Below are 14723 nucleotides of genomic sequence, written 5' to 3'. Positions count from 1 at the left end.
ATGACCTCTATGCCTTTTCCTTGAAGTTAAAATGATAAGGAAACTTTATGGAAATGTTTCTTATCATTATCATTTATATACCACCTACTAGGAATTCATTATATGCCAAGTGTGGTAGTTAGAATGTAATGGGCCCCCACAATCTCATAGGGAGTGGCATTATTAGAAATTCGGGCTCTGTTGGAGTGAGTATAGCCTTGTTGGAGGATGTGCGTCACTGTGGAGGCAAGCTTTGAGGTTTCCTATGCTCAGGATAGAGCCCAGTGTCTGGCTTGACTTCCTGTTCACTATAAGATGAAGGACTCTCAGCTACTCCCCTAGCACCACATCTGCCTGCATGCCGTCATGCTCCCCCACCATGAAGATAATGGACTGAACCTCTGAAACTGTAAGTGAGCCACCCCATGTTCTGGTATGGAATAGACTCCGAGCACTACCATTGAGGGTCCCTGAAGTATTTCTCTTTCTCATCGGCTCATGTGGGTTCTTCCTGATTACTCCTTACAGTAGTTATAGGTTGATCAGTGCTTGTTCGTATTTTCCTTTATAAGAGTTGCCGTAGCCAAGGTGCCTCTTCACAACAATAGAAACCCTACCTAAGACAGCAAGCCTAGCTACAAAGGAAGTGAGCACCTCATTCTAGAAAGATATTTAATCATCTAAAACCCAAGAAGGCCATTATTAACAAAGAACTGGAAAATACTTTCAAGAACTCCAAAATATCTCTGCACTAGCAGTAAAAAAAAATCTCAGCATTATATAAAAGAATTGAATTCTTTCATTGTTTAGTAGAGATTCAATGTCTGCAAAAAAAAAAAAAAACTGGATTTGCTCTAGTTTAAAATGAACTTTACAGTAGCCGCTCTGTATTTTTATTCCACCCTCAGGACTATCTGTTTATTTGGTTGCCACAGACTCCTGTGACATCTCTACCAAGTACATCAGTCTAAATGTTGCTAGGATGTTTGACTGTTACAACAGTCTTCCCAGTTCCTAACATTACAACTCTTTTACTGAGACAATATTCAATTACTTCTGTAGGAGTTTCTACCAAGACCCTGTGGATAAAGGTGCCACACAAACAAAAGGACAACAATCCAAACAAAGTTGGTGCATCTAGAAGAAGGAAAAGCATTACCTGGGGAAAAAATGGCAGTGGCAGCAACTTCCATTTCACCGGAAATGGAGCAGTCCCATTTTAGCCCAGACAGTGAAATACGAACAAACACTGATCAACCTATAACTACTGTAAGGAGTAATCAGGAAGAACCCACATGAGCCGATGAGAAAGAGAAATACTTCTGGGACCCTCAATGGTAGTGCTCGGAGTCTATTCCATACCAGAACATGTCCAGAAGTGTTGTTTAGCATGATATAAATCAGACAGGGAGGAAACCCCAGTCTAGGAAATAGGCTATGGGAATAAGACCAGAAAATAATACCCATTAAGATGGTTTGAACTTGGGCAGGAGAGAGGACTCAGCAGTTAAGAGCACTGGTTGCTTTTCCAAAGGACCTGGGTTCAACTCCCAGTGCCCCCATGGCAGCTCACAGCATCTGTAACTCCAGTTCCGGGGGATTTGATCCCTTCCTCCCATCTCCAAATACACCAGGCTTGCACATGGTGTGTAGACACATATATAACCAAAACACCCATAGGCATAAAATAATAATTAAAAAATTAAGACTGTGTGGGCAGTGAACAGAAAACCAAAGCAAAACCAGAACAACAACAGCAACAAAAAGCCCATGTGCAAGTGCCAGGTAAGGAAGAACATCAGTTACCAAAATGTAAATGAGAAAAACATATACACTGGTGAGCTCCACGGTGGGCAGATGGGAGTCCATGTTTCTGGGTCATGAATGTCTCGACTATGCTTTTGATGACATTTATAACTTCTAAAATTGCTTGTTTATCATTGTGTGTGTGCGTGCACATGTATGTGCACATCTGTGTCTATGTGTGTCTGTGTGATGAGTGTGTGAGCGTGGTGGGGGGCTGCTGTGGGGAAGAATGCACATGGAGTTCACAGGATAACTTTGCAGAGTCCTTCCACTCCTGTGTGGACACCAGGGTTCAGACATCTGTCACCAAGCTTGCCCAGTTAGTGCCGTTACCCTCTGAGCCATCTCACCGGCCCCACGTGTCCGCTATTTTACCAACCCACACTCAGTAATTGCTTTCGTGCTAACACATAAGGTAATACACTCACTTTAGGCCTTAACTTGTCCTGGTCCTGACCATCTATCCTTCATCTTTTATCAATGGAATCATTCTTTTGATTGCACCCATGTGCTTCTTATTGAGAAACAACACTGTTATTCTGAATGGCTCATTCAACTGAGCAAATCCCAGTCTCCCATCAGCAACCCTGCAAAGAGAAATCCTTTGCATCCAGGCAGGAATGGAAGAAAATGTATGTTTCCAAAATGACAGACCATGAATTTTTTTCTATTGTAATTGAGAAATCAGATTTGCTGTACATAAAACATTAAAAAGAAAAGGCAACCCACATGCCATGCCCAAAGTAATGCTAAATGGAGCTGCCAACATTGCTAGCTCCAACCCTACGCTTCTCCTTTCATCCATGTGGGTAATCGGGGAAGCAGTCTGAAGTGCAAGTGCCCCGTCGTTAGTACAGGAGCATGTAAGAGAACATGCTAGAGCATGTTGCACAGTAGATTGCCTGTCCGTGTTTCTATGGTTGCAAATGCTTCCCTCTTGTTTCTAGGTGTATTGTCACCCTGACTCACTACAGGGCCAATATAATCGCCAGGTGTTGGGAGGATTTGGTTTTTATGTTCATTGTTATATAGTTCAAGTTCCTGTTTCGTCTTTTGGGTCTTTATCTTGATTCTTCGATTTGTTTGCTGAATTTTCATTTTGCTTGCTCAGGAATAAAAATCTTCTGTTTATGATCCCTGCACTCTGCAGCTTTGCTCATTTCCACAGCATGGCATTTGGGGTATATCTTTAATGCCTCCTTTCAGGGGAGCATGTGGGCTTGAGGAAGGAGGAACTATGGGTATTTTTTTCATTGCCAGCTGACTTAAAAAGATATTTGAACAAGATACCTTAAGTGATGAGTTGAGGGAGAAGGATGCCTGACTCCTCAACCCTCCATTCTGTAGGGAATGTGTTTGAACACCTACTTAGCCACAGAGTCTTTTCTTCACAAAGGACTCCTTCTGCCATAGTTGAAGGTCCACCCAGCAGTCACAACTACATTGATGTCTTTCAGCGTCCTCAGTGGGAGCACAGAATCGACAAAAGATGAAAGAAAAGTCTAGTCAAGGAAGAAAGCCAGAAGCTTGGTAATAGTGCTTACCAAGGTCTGGTATGGAGGAGGGAGGAGTGGAGGAAGGTTGGGTGGCAGGCCCAAGAGGCATCAGGATAAGAGGACTCACTTATGGTATTTCCATAGCACGATAGGAGACCAAGGTTCCCTGCAGCCACTACTGAAGGAGGAGTAGGAGCTGAAGGAGTGACTGTGGGTCTTCCCACTGATGATTCTCTTTAAAGAAATGTGGGGAGAAGTTGTCTATCCGCTTCATCGGAGGTAGAGGGAAGTCTGTACTGGCCAGTTTTAAGGCAACTTAACATCTGAGAGGAAGGAACAGAGAAAATGCACCCATAAGATGGGGCTGTAGGCAAGCAAGCCTGTAAAGCATTTTCTTAATTTGTGATTGATGGAGGAGGGCCCAGTCCATTGTGGGTGGTGCCGTACCTAGGCTTGTGGCATTGGGTTCCACAAGAGAGCAGGCTGAGCAAACCACAAGCCAGTAAGCAGCAGTCTTCCATGGCCTCTGCCAGAGCTCCCGACTCTAAATTCCTGCTCTGTTTGAGCTCCTGCCCTGATTTCCTTTGATGATAAGTAGTGATGTGGAAATGTAAGCAAAATAAACCCTTTCCTCCCCAAGTTGCTTTTGATCATGGTGTTTCATGACAGCAACAGTAGCCCTAACTAAGACAACATCTAAGATAATGTGTTTACTTTGACAAGATCATTCTACATACACACACACACACACACACACACACACACACGTGCATGCACACACCATAACCTATCCCTTACACATTCACAGTTACTATGCAGTTTTTTTCTAATTTAATTTTAATTTGTTTTATCTGTATGGGGTGTTTTGCCTGCATGCTGTGTACCGTGTGCATGCCCAATGACTGCAAAAGCCAGAAAAGGGCATTTGGTTACCATGGACTAGAGATATAGACGGTTGTGAGTTACCATGTGGGTGCTGGGAATTGAATCTAAATCCTCTAGAAGAACAGACAGTGCTACCAACCTCTGAGTCACCTCTGTAGTCCCAGAAATATGTCTTTAAAAACTAAAGGACAACTAGAAACTTTCTTTTTGTTTCAGACTAGATTGATGTATACAGTACGCTTGGTGTGTTGTAAAAACCAGAACTGGTTTGCTCACTCCTGTTCTCAGCCTACTGGACTCCAAAGAGATCCCTGAAAGGAAAGGTTGCAGCTATGGCACATTCATGGCTCCCTGTCACCACTCTACAGCTCTGAATGACAGGGAAGAGTCACCGGATTGCCCCATGCTCAGGACTCTCAGGGAGCTCCACGATCAATTAAACCAGACAGATGACTATCCCTGCCAAACAAATCAATGAAGGTTAAGGAATGAGTCAAAAGTTTTGGCAGCCGTAGGAACGGCCCCTTCTTACACAAGCAGGGTCCAATAGAGGGGTTTCATTCAATGAGCAACAAGTAACATTTACGGGAGTCGCGGAGTGCACCAGGTACTGCCCTGAAAGTATATCCAGATTCACTCATTTCACCTCACAACAAGCTTATGATGAAAGGAATCCCCATTAGCGTATGTATTGTGCATTTGAGGAAACTGAGGCACAGAAAAGTGAAGTGTTTGAGTGAAGGAAAGAAAACCGTATCCAAGTAGGAGGCCCATGAGGAAGCAAGTAGCATTTTCTCACGGTCGGAAATTCAGGGGAAAGCCACACCTAGGAAAATGCACTCTTTTTCTTCTGTACTTAGGATTTCAACCCCTCTACTTCTAGGGCACTAGCACGCAGGGTTGCTCACAAACCAGGCTGGCCTCCATGGGGCACAGCAAGATGACGAAGACTGCTTCCCTGTCATCTACAAGTTTTCTGTCCTTTCAAGGGGTATAGAATTCGCACAACCCTCGCTGGCTCCCTTTCTGAGTCTGGATAATGCAGTGTAGCAATGAGTTACAATCAGCCTTGTTGTATAGTAATTTAAAGGTGGGGGTGAATACTAAGAAGAGCTGGAAAGAATGAGTCAGAGGTTAGAGGAGGTTAGAAGAAAGACAGGAGTGTTCTCTGGTGCACAGCTGGCCTAGAGGAGGAGGAGGCAGTGGGAGAGTGTGGGCACAAAATGGAGATGGTCCGCCTCTCTGATCTCCTTCATTTGATCTGACACAATATTCTCAAGTCTTCCTTTAGAAGACTTTTCTGATTCAATCCCTGCCATTTGCTAAAAGGCCATTTTCTAACTATCATAAAAAGAAATTGTCCCTAAATCTCTTCAGCTACAGAAATGCACTCTCTAAAGACTGTGAAATTAGAAATTAGCAAAGGATGTAGGTTCTCCATTCTCCCTTTTCCATACGATGCCTGTGTTCCATAACTTCTGTATGAAGTGATCTCAAGTCTGGCTACTTAAACAGAAACGTATTCTTTCAAGTCTTTTGAGACCAGGTGTCAGAAATCCAGGTGTTAGCCGGGAGGTAGCAGTTCCTGCCTTTAATACTAGAATTCAGGGGGCAGAGGCAAGTGAATCTCTGAGTTTGAGGCCAGCCTGGTCTACAGAGATAGTTCCAGGACAGTCAGGGATAAGCATAGAGAAACCCTGTCCAGAAAAAACAAAATGAAAAAGGGAAGAAAGGAAAGAAGGAAGGACGGAAGGAAGGGAGGGAGGGAGGGAGAGAGAGAGAGAGCGAGAGAGAGAGAGAGAGAGAGAGAGAGAAAGAAAGAAAGAAAGAAAGAAAGAAATCCAGGTGTTAGCAGGCCCCACTCCTTGTTCATGGGGAGAACCTCTCCATCCAGTCTCTGGAATGATTACTTGGCTTCGTTGGCTTGTGGGCACTACGTCCTCTAAGCTCTGCTTCCGTCTTCCCATCAACCTCTCCTCTACTAAGTCTTGTCTCCTCCACCTTTTGGTGCTAAAGACCTTTGTTGCTGGAGTTGGGACTCATCCAATAATCCAAGATGATATTTTAATCTTGAAAATCTGAATTTTCTTTACATCTATAAAGATTATTCTTCATTAATAGTTGACATTCACATTCTAGAGAAATTGGGAGACTACCATCCATCCCAGAACATCCCATTAGAAGGACAAGCTAGGGAAGAGGAGACGTGTTAGGAAGCCGTGGCCATTTCAACATACTGAGGCAAAGACTGCACCCTGATCCCTAGAGAGGCACCCACAAAGTGCTGCAGGCTCCTTCTGATGCTGGGTGACTCACTGATCCCTTCAAGGCCTCTTATCTACAAACGAGGGTTTGCTCAGATGTTTCTTCAGGAAGGGTTCTGAAGAACTTTGGCATCAAGAGTCTACAGAAAATTCCAAGCATATTTTAAAGGCATCTGCACAGCTAGGAAACAGACAAAAATAATGTTATCACAGACAGCCTTGCACGCCGCAAATGCTGCTGGCTGCTCTCTTTTTCCCTGGAAAGTAGGAGGGCACCATAGTCCATCAATAAACCATTGTATTAACTAAAACATTAATCCTCAAAATCTTGTGTGGTGCTCAGAACAGCAAGCCCAATAATGCTGAGCTCTTTTGTATATACAAAGCAGTCTATCAAAAAAGGAGAAAAAGAAAAGAAGGAAGGAAAGACCCCAGCATAACTAATTTGAAGCAGAGATGTCTGCTAGCAGCTCCTAGTGACTTGATGCATACTAGATTTTGAACTCTGGTAGGGAAACGGCATGACAACGTGGAAAAGCCATGATCTCTGGTTTCAGTCTGATCTGAGATCAATGTGACTTCTATGAAATCCTGGCTGAAGATGAAGCTTAATGGCACAGTGCTTACCTATCATATACACATCCCAAGATCTGACACATTATTTCATTGCCAGCACCCATGTAAAAAGCCAGGAATGAGGGTACACATTTGTCACTCAAGCACAGGGGAGACCGAGACAGGAAGATCCCTGAAACTTACTGCCAGCCAAACTTGCAGAAACTAGAAGCTCCAGGTTGAGTGAAAGACTCTGTGTGTGTGCGTGTATATATATACAAATATATATATATATATATATATATATATATATATATATATATGGTGTAAAATGATTGAAAAAGACACCTAATACCAATCTTTGCCTTCCAAACGCACACTTGCACATGCGCACACACATGTATTGCACACATGAGCATTCACACACACACACACACACACACACAAAGCTTTCTAGAACCTATATACTCATATGGAAAATGGACAAACCACAAGATTGGAAAATTCCATATGGAACAGTGAAGACTCAAATAGTAGACACCCACTGAGCAGCAGCTGCTGGCCGTGTTTCTATGTGCCCTGCCCAGAGGAAGGTAAGCAAACCTGACCTTAAACCAAGTTACAAAATGCCTGAAGTTCACTTTTCACCTATTTTCCTGTGCTGCTCTTTTCCTTCTCGACAGCAACCCTTCCAGGGAAAAGAACTTGTCGCTTGCAGCTGTTTCTTGATTAAACACCAGTTATTCATAACAAGGTGTTGCCTACACTAGCCTTCCAGTAAAGTCATCTCTAACACAAAACGCATGCTAAAGAAGATGAGCACAAAATGCAAGAGAGGAAGGGAATGGGGGTACAGAAGTCTACTCTGTGGTCTGTGGAAGTAAAATAATGTCTTCCATTTGACTCAGAAGGCAAATGGGAGCCAAACACTGTAGAAAGGAAGTAAAGAAATAAATGTAAAAAAAAAAAAAAACAGAAAACAAAAAACAAAAAAAACCCAAACGCGATTTCTAACAAAAGTCAGCCTTGTCTCACTTAAATTCACAGCTGCAGGTGATCTAGATAAAATGATGATGGGAAAATGCATGGACTTGATACAAGGAAGCCTGGTCCACAGTCATGGTCACGTCTTTAAGATCACTTCATCTGCCCCTAAACATAAAAATGCATGATGGATAATTTCTGAAGTGAATTAATGTTCTAATATTTAAGATTTGGGTTTTTTTCCTATCCAAACATTTCCAGTAGTTATTATTATCTGTGAAACCACATCTAGGGTTCATTCCCAGATACATAAAGCATTTGAAGTGAACCTCAGATACCTGAAAGCCTAGCAAGGAGTGGGGAGGGAGGGAGGAAGAAAGGACAAACTTAAAGAACTTATTAAACAAAATGTTTTTTTTAAAGTTTGGTTAAATAGCATATGGAAATATATGTTGTAAGATGTTTTATATAGTGCTACTGCATTAATACCTCAGCTGTTTTAAAACCTTTACTCCACAGACAATTTGAATATTTTAATTTTTATAATTATTTATTTCATTTTGCATACATGAGTATGAGGAACACTATGTGCTCCTGGTGCCCTTGGAGTTCAGAAGAGGGCAGAGAATTGTTTGTAACAGGACTGGCAGATGGTTGTGAGCCACCACGTGGATGTTGGTAGCCAGTTTTTGACAAGGGGCTAGTGAGATGGCCCAGCACATAAAAATAAACCACTGCCAAGCCAGACAACCTAAGTGCCATTCCAGGAACCTCTAGAGCAGAAACAGAGAATCAGCTCCCGAGTTGCCCTCTGACCTCCACATGAATTCTGTAACACACACACACACAGAGAGAGAGAGAGAGAGAGAGAGAGAGAGAGAGAGAGAGAGAGAGAGAAAGGCGAAATTTTTACTTTTCCAGGCCAAAACAATCTACTGATTACAGTTGGTGCATTATATCTCATCTAAAAATATTTCAACCTATCACTTTATAACTATCAAGATCATACAGTCTTGGAGGAGTTTTTTTTTTAATTGGCCTGAGACAGGAAGTGTTATTAACTCTCACCAACATTACTCCAAAGAAGACTCAGCTTCGGATAATGCAGTATATTTTTTTAATTATGTATAACTATGCCAAGGTATTCTTGGGGAGGAGAAAATAGACGACTCCCTCATAACCCTTACTAAGAATCTTACCATGGGGACTTTACTCTTATTTAAATTAAGAGTCAATCCTTTATTAAATATATTCTAACTAGCTACCACAATTACAGGAAAATCACCGCTATGAATGAAGAGATTAGGGGCTGAAGGGGCAGGAAGGATGGGAAGTGGTTTGCTCGATTCCTCTAAAACTCAACGCGCGACCAAATGCTTTGTAAAAGTGCAAAATGCTCTTATTATTACATTTTCAGCCTTCTTTGATATAGAATCCTGGACAGCTAAATTTTGCCCTCAGTTGTAAACAAGAATTACATAAACTCATTAGAGAATGAGATGGCATCTTTACTCCTTAAAATATGTGAATTTGAAAAGAATTTCTTTGAGTTCTCTATAGGAGTTGGAGGGCTGTCCTATTTAGATGACTAAGTAATAATTCAATCCCTCTTCCTTGCTGCTGTCATTGAAATTATAAGCAGATAGAACATAAAGGAAATGCTGACATATAATGTGTGTGTATACATAAATATTTATGCTCACATTTTTGTGAATGCCCTATTTAAAATCATAATGCTTCACATAGCCCTCCTATTGTGAGATTGCATAGACATAGAGAGAGAGAAACAATAACAGGTCTAGACAAAGATAACACATTAATAACAATGGGATTATTTTAAGCTGCCTTTTTGGCTTTTTTGTTTTGTTTTTTACTGAAATGAGTGAAACGTTAAAGGAAACAAAACAAAATCTAATCATTTCACTTCTATGTTGGATGGACAGACTTGGCTTAACTTTCTTGAGCATTTCAACTCTGTTCAAATGTATGCGTTTACCTCTGTGCTGATGTCCTTGTCAGGCAAACACTCCACGATAAAGTTACATCTTTTTTTAAAGTATAGATTATTTTGCTTTTATTAACATATGTCATTCAAAAATAGGAGAAATGGGGTTTACCATTTAGAAACCTATTTGCTATTCGAATTTTGAATATTTCTTTCTACTTAAATTGGATTTTGTGTCTTTCCTATTGGCACAAATGTGCGATGAAGCTGGCGTTTACTGGTACAACGATGGTGGTTCCTGTCTATAGATGCAGCATGATTAAATTGTGACACATACTGATTGCCTATCTAGGAGTCTGGCCTGGTACAGTTATTTATCCACTCAAGATGTGTTTTGAGTGGCATAAAGCTATATCTTATTTCTATTTTATGGATATATGAATCAAAATATTTTCAAAATAAGATAAAAATGATAACCTCAAAAATTTTCCAAACAGTGGTGATAACCCAACTGCTTGGAAAACACTGAGGTATTCTTTGATTTGTTAATAACGTTTGCTGATTAAAGCCTAATATTAGAAAAGAATATGCAGCTGTTTGGTGACATGACATCTGTGTCCTCTTTCATTTAAAAGTGTAGATTTAGGGCCTGGAGAGACGGCTCACAGGTTATAAGCACCGACTGCTCTTGCAGAAGGACCTGTGTTCATTCCCTAGCACCTACAAGGCACCTCACAATCATCTGTGGCTCCAGTTCCAGAGACTCTAACACCCTCTTCTGAAGTCTATGGGCACCAGATGCACATGCGATGCACACATAGACATTCAGGCCAAAAACACAAACACACATTATAAAAATAAATATGCCTTTAAATAAAACAAAAGTTTTGATTTATAGCAGTTTCACGGTTTTCAGGTATTTGTTTATATTCTGAAATCGGACTTGAGTTAATTAAAATTAACGAAGGTTAATCAGATCAGTAGCTCATTCATCTTCTGTCAGAGTTAAGTTATTGTTATTTACATACGCACACAGAGAAACAGAAAGAGAGAGAGCCTCACCCTTTGGCTCCACTCTTTTTATCTTTCAGACAGACACAGACCAACGCCCTACCAACAGACGGTATTCAGAAACAGGTCACAGCTGAACAGCAATGGTCTTGTACCTGGGATGACTTAGAAGGCTCCATGGCATCTACCTCAGCCTCTAGTTAGTGACCCTGGAGGTCCTGGGCATTCCTTCAGGACGTTTATGATTACTTAACTTCTGTGACAAACCCCTTTTTGGGTGACCCTCATCATCATGCTCCCCTGTAGGAGATCCAGCTATTGATTTAGAAAGAAGTGAATAAAATAAATAAATAAGCAGGCAGGGTGGGCTCGAAGTCCCCATCTTACGCTTTCCAAACCTCAACAGCCCTCCGAGGTCTGGTCTAACTCACTGATTCTCTCGCAACCTCTCAGTGAAATCACCTTTGGATGTGTGTGAAAACGACAGACTTTTAGATTTCCCAACTTCCTAAAAGGTGTTTAAAGAAGCCAGGCAGTGGTGGCGTACACCTTTAATCCCAACACTCGGGAGACAGAGGCAGGCAGATCTCTGCGAGTTTGAGGCCAGCCTGGTCTATAGAGGGAGTTCCAGGAAAGACAGGGCTGTTACAAACCTTGTCTCAAGAAAGAAAGAAGGAAGGAGGGAGGGAGGGAGGGAGGGAAAAAGGAAGGAAGGAAGGAAGGAAGGAAGGAAGGAAGGAAGGAAGGAAAAGTGTCTTAAGAAAAAGCTAGGCTAGAAAGAGCACTTAAGCTAAATGGCTTGGAACAAATTCTTGGGGAGGGAAGAAGCTGGCATCCCCTGAAATTCAGAGCAAACGTTCAGTTTACAATTGTGACTCTAAATTCAGTCTAGGAAACCAAAGGACTCAAAAGCATCTAAAGTCATCTTAAAGCTGTTCTCACCTTTCCTCGATCCAGAACAATCTACTTCTCTTGTTTTCCATAATCAATTGCATATAATTAAAAACACCCATGAGCCATGCATGCTGTTGGCTGTGGTCTGTGCTGTCGCCTGAGGCCATGTTGATTTCCTGGTCCATGCTGCCACAGAGGGCTATCTTGGGATCTGGGGGCCATGTTGATATCCATGCTCTGTGTTACCACTAAGAGCCATGTGGGTATCCACGGTCAGTGCTGCCCCTGAGGCCATGTTGTTGTCTGTGGCTACCGTGATGTCTGAGGTCTGAGCTGCGGCAGAGGGCTCTTTCGATGTCCGTGGTCTATGCTGCCACCAGAGAGCATGCTGAGGTCTAGCGCAAGTGCTGATGCTGGAAACCATGTGAATGTCAGTGATCCGCACTGCCGCTGACCGTAAAGAGCAAGGAAGCTACTTTTGCAGTGATACCCATGACTGCAGATTCACGATTAAGAAAGAGGTACATAGAAGGCTTCTGTGACAACCTCTACCTCCCACCCTACCCTACTTCATCCCTAAAATAAGTATCAACCTAGACAGAAAGCCATGGAAGAAAACTCTTAAAAATTGTGATAAGGATGCTGAAGTGTAGCTCTCCAAGTTGATGGCTTCTGGCAGGGGTGCAGGTGGAGAAGGACTCAGTTTTCTTTAATGGGCAGACCTCTGAGAGCCTGACCATACTCTAGTGAGTATATGGGCAAAACAAATTGAACTTGTTTATTTTTAATCTTCTTCTTTTTTATTGGAGGCAAGTCATAAGGATGGGGGGCCAGATCTGGAAGAACTGGCAGATGAATGTCATTGGGATGCATAACGTAAGATTCCCAAATAATCAATAAAATATTATGTGAAAAAATATCCATTAAGCTATCCTCTCTGTAATAAAGATAACACAAAATGTTCTTGGTGAATACAACTACGAGACAAACAAGTGATATTTCTAGGAGACGACAAAAGAAAGTATCAGAGAGAAACATGAATATAAATTCTATTATTTTTAATTGACAAGAAAACTATATATTGACCATATACAGGATGATGTTTGGAAGCATACACACATTGTGGAACGATTAGCTACCGCAGATTGTAAGTGCATTATTATATATAGTGATAATGTTCTGCAGTTAGAACTTTTAAATACTCATTCTTATTTATTTTTCTACAATACAGTGTGTTGTCATGACCTGAACTCACCATGCCATACACTTGTCTGTTGGAGTCACTTGTCCCATCTAGTTACCATCCTTCGGCTAACATTCCCCAGTCCTGATCAGCCCAGCCCAGCTAACCACCATTCTCGCTCCACTCTTCGTTTCTCTGAAATCAACTTTGTTTTGAGTCCACATGTGAGTGAGATAATATCTTAAAATATGCTATTGTGGGGACCTGTGAAATGGTTCAGCGAATAAGGGTGCCTGCCACCAACCGTGATGTCTTAAGTTGGATTTCTAGGACCCACGTGATGGAAGGAGAAAACTGACTCTTGGAAGTTGTCTTCTGACCTCCCAACAGTCCATACGCCATGTGTACACACACACGCACATATAAACACAATAAATAAATCAATAGGGGGAAGGACATGTTTCATGAATCTGCTGGGAGACAAGGCTTCTGTCACATCTACCATTACTTAGAGTAAAGCTTCTGAGTATGCCTGAAAGATTAATAGGTTAAGTGAGATGGAAAGGCCTACCCTAGAGGAGGGTGGCATCATTCCCTACGCTTGGATCCTGGACTAAACAGAAAGGAGATTGCTAGCTGAGAATGAATACCAAGGACTATCTGCTTCCTGGAGGCAGATGCAAAGTGACCAGCTGCCTCAGGCTCCAACCTCCAAAGCTTCCCTGCCATAACAGACTGTATTCTTAAGCCATGAGCTGATATAAATAGTTTCTTCTTGAATCTTTTGCCAAGATATTTTATTGCAATGAAAGGAAAAGTAACTAGTTACAATGGCCCAGGTTGTCCTTGAACTCATAACTTCCCAAATGCTGAGAAATGTGTGTGTGTGTGTGTGTGTGTGTGTGTGTGTGTGTGTGTGTAAACTCATATGTCTGATGCTAACAAATCACATTCAGAAAAAAAAAAGAGATAGATAAATCTGTTATTTCAAGGCCAGACCAGTCTGCATGGTGAGTTCTAGGACAGTCAAGGTATGTAAAGAAACCCTATCTCAAAACAAACAAGCATAAAAACAAACAACCCACACACTGAGACAATGGGGATGTTCTACTGGGAACTCACCAAGGCCAGCTGGCCTGGGTCTGAAAAAGCATGGGATAAAACTGGACTTGCTGAACATAGCGGACAATGAGGACTACTGAGAACTCAAGAACAATGGCAATGGGTTTTTGATCCTACTGCACGTACTGGCTTTGTGGGAGCCTAGGCAGTTTGGATGCTCACCTTACTAGACCTGGATGGAGGTGGGTGGTCCTTTGACTTCCCACAGGGCAGGGAACCCTGATTGCTCTTTGGGTTGACAAGGGAGGGGGACTTGATTGGAGGAGGGGGAGGGAAATGGGATGCGGTGCGGGGAAGGGAAAGAAATCTTTAATAAATAAATAAATAAATAAAATATACAGCAAAAAAAAACAAAAGCAAGTATTTGGAATACATAAATTTGAAAGAAAAAAAAAAGAATGTTCATGACCAAAAAGGAGCAGAACACAGGAAATCACACTTGTTCCGTGACTACTCTGTGATTTTGTCTTGGGAAGCACAAACACTTTGCAGTGAATACTAGTGTCATGAAGTTAGCAGCATAAAATGTCCCAAACACACCTTTGCAAGAGGCACAACTGAACAGAAAGGAAAATACATAACCTCAGAGTGATACAAGC

The sequence above is a fragment of the Microtus oregoni genome, unplaced genomic scaffold (assembly GCF_018167655.1).
Source record: "Microtus oregoni isolate MIOR12 unplaced genomic scaffold, Mior012 000000F_ref0000247, whole genome shotgun sequence".
NCBI lineage: Eukaryota > Metazoa > Chordata > Mammalia > Rodentia > Cricetidae > Microtus > Microtus oregoni.
Note: the sequence above shows the minus strand (reverse complement) of the source record.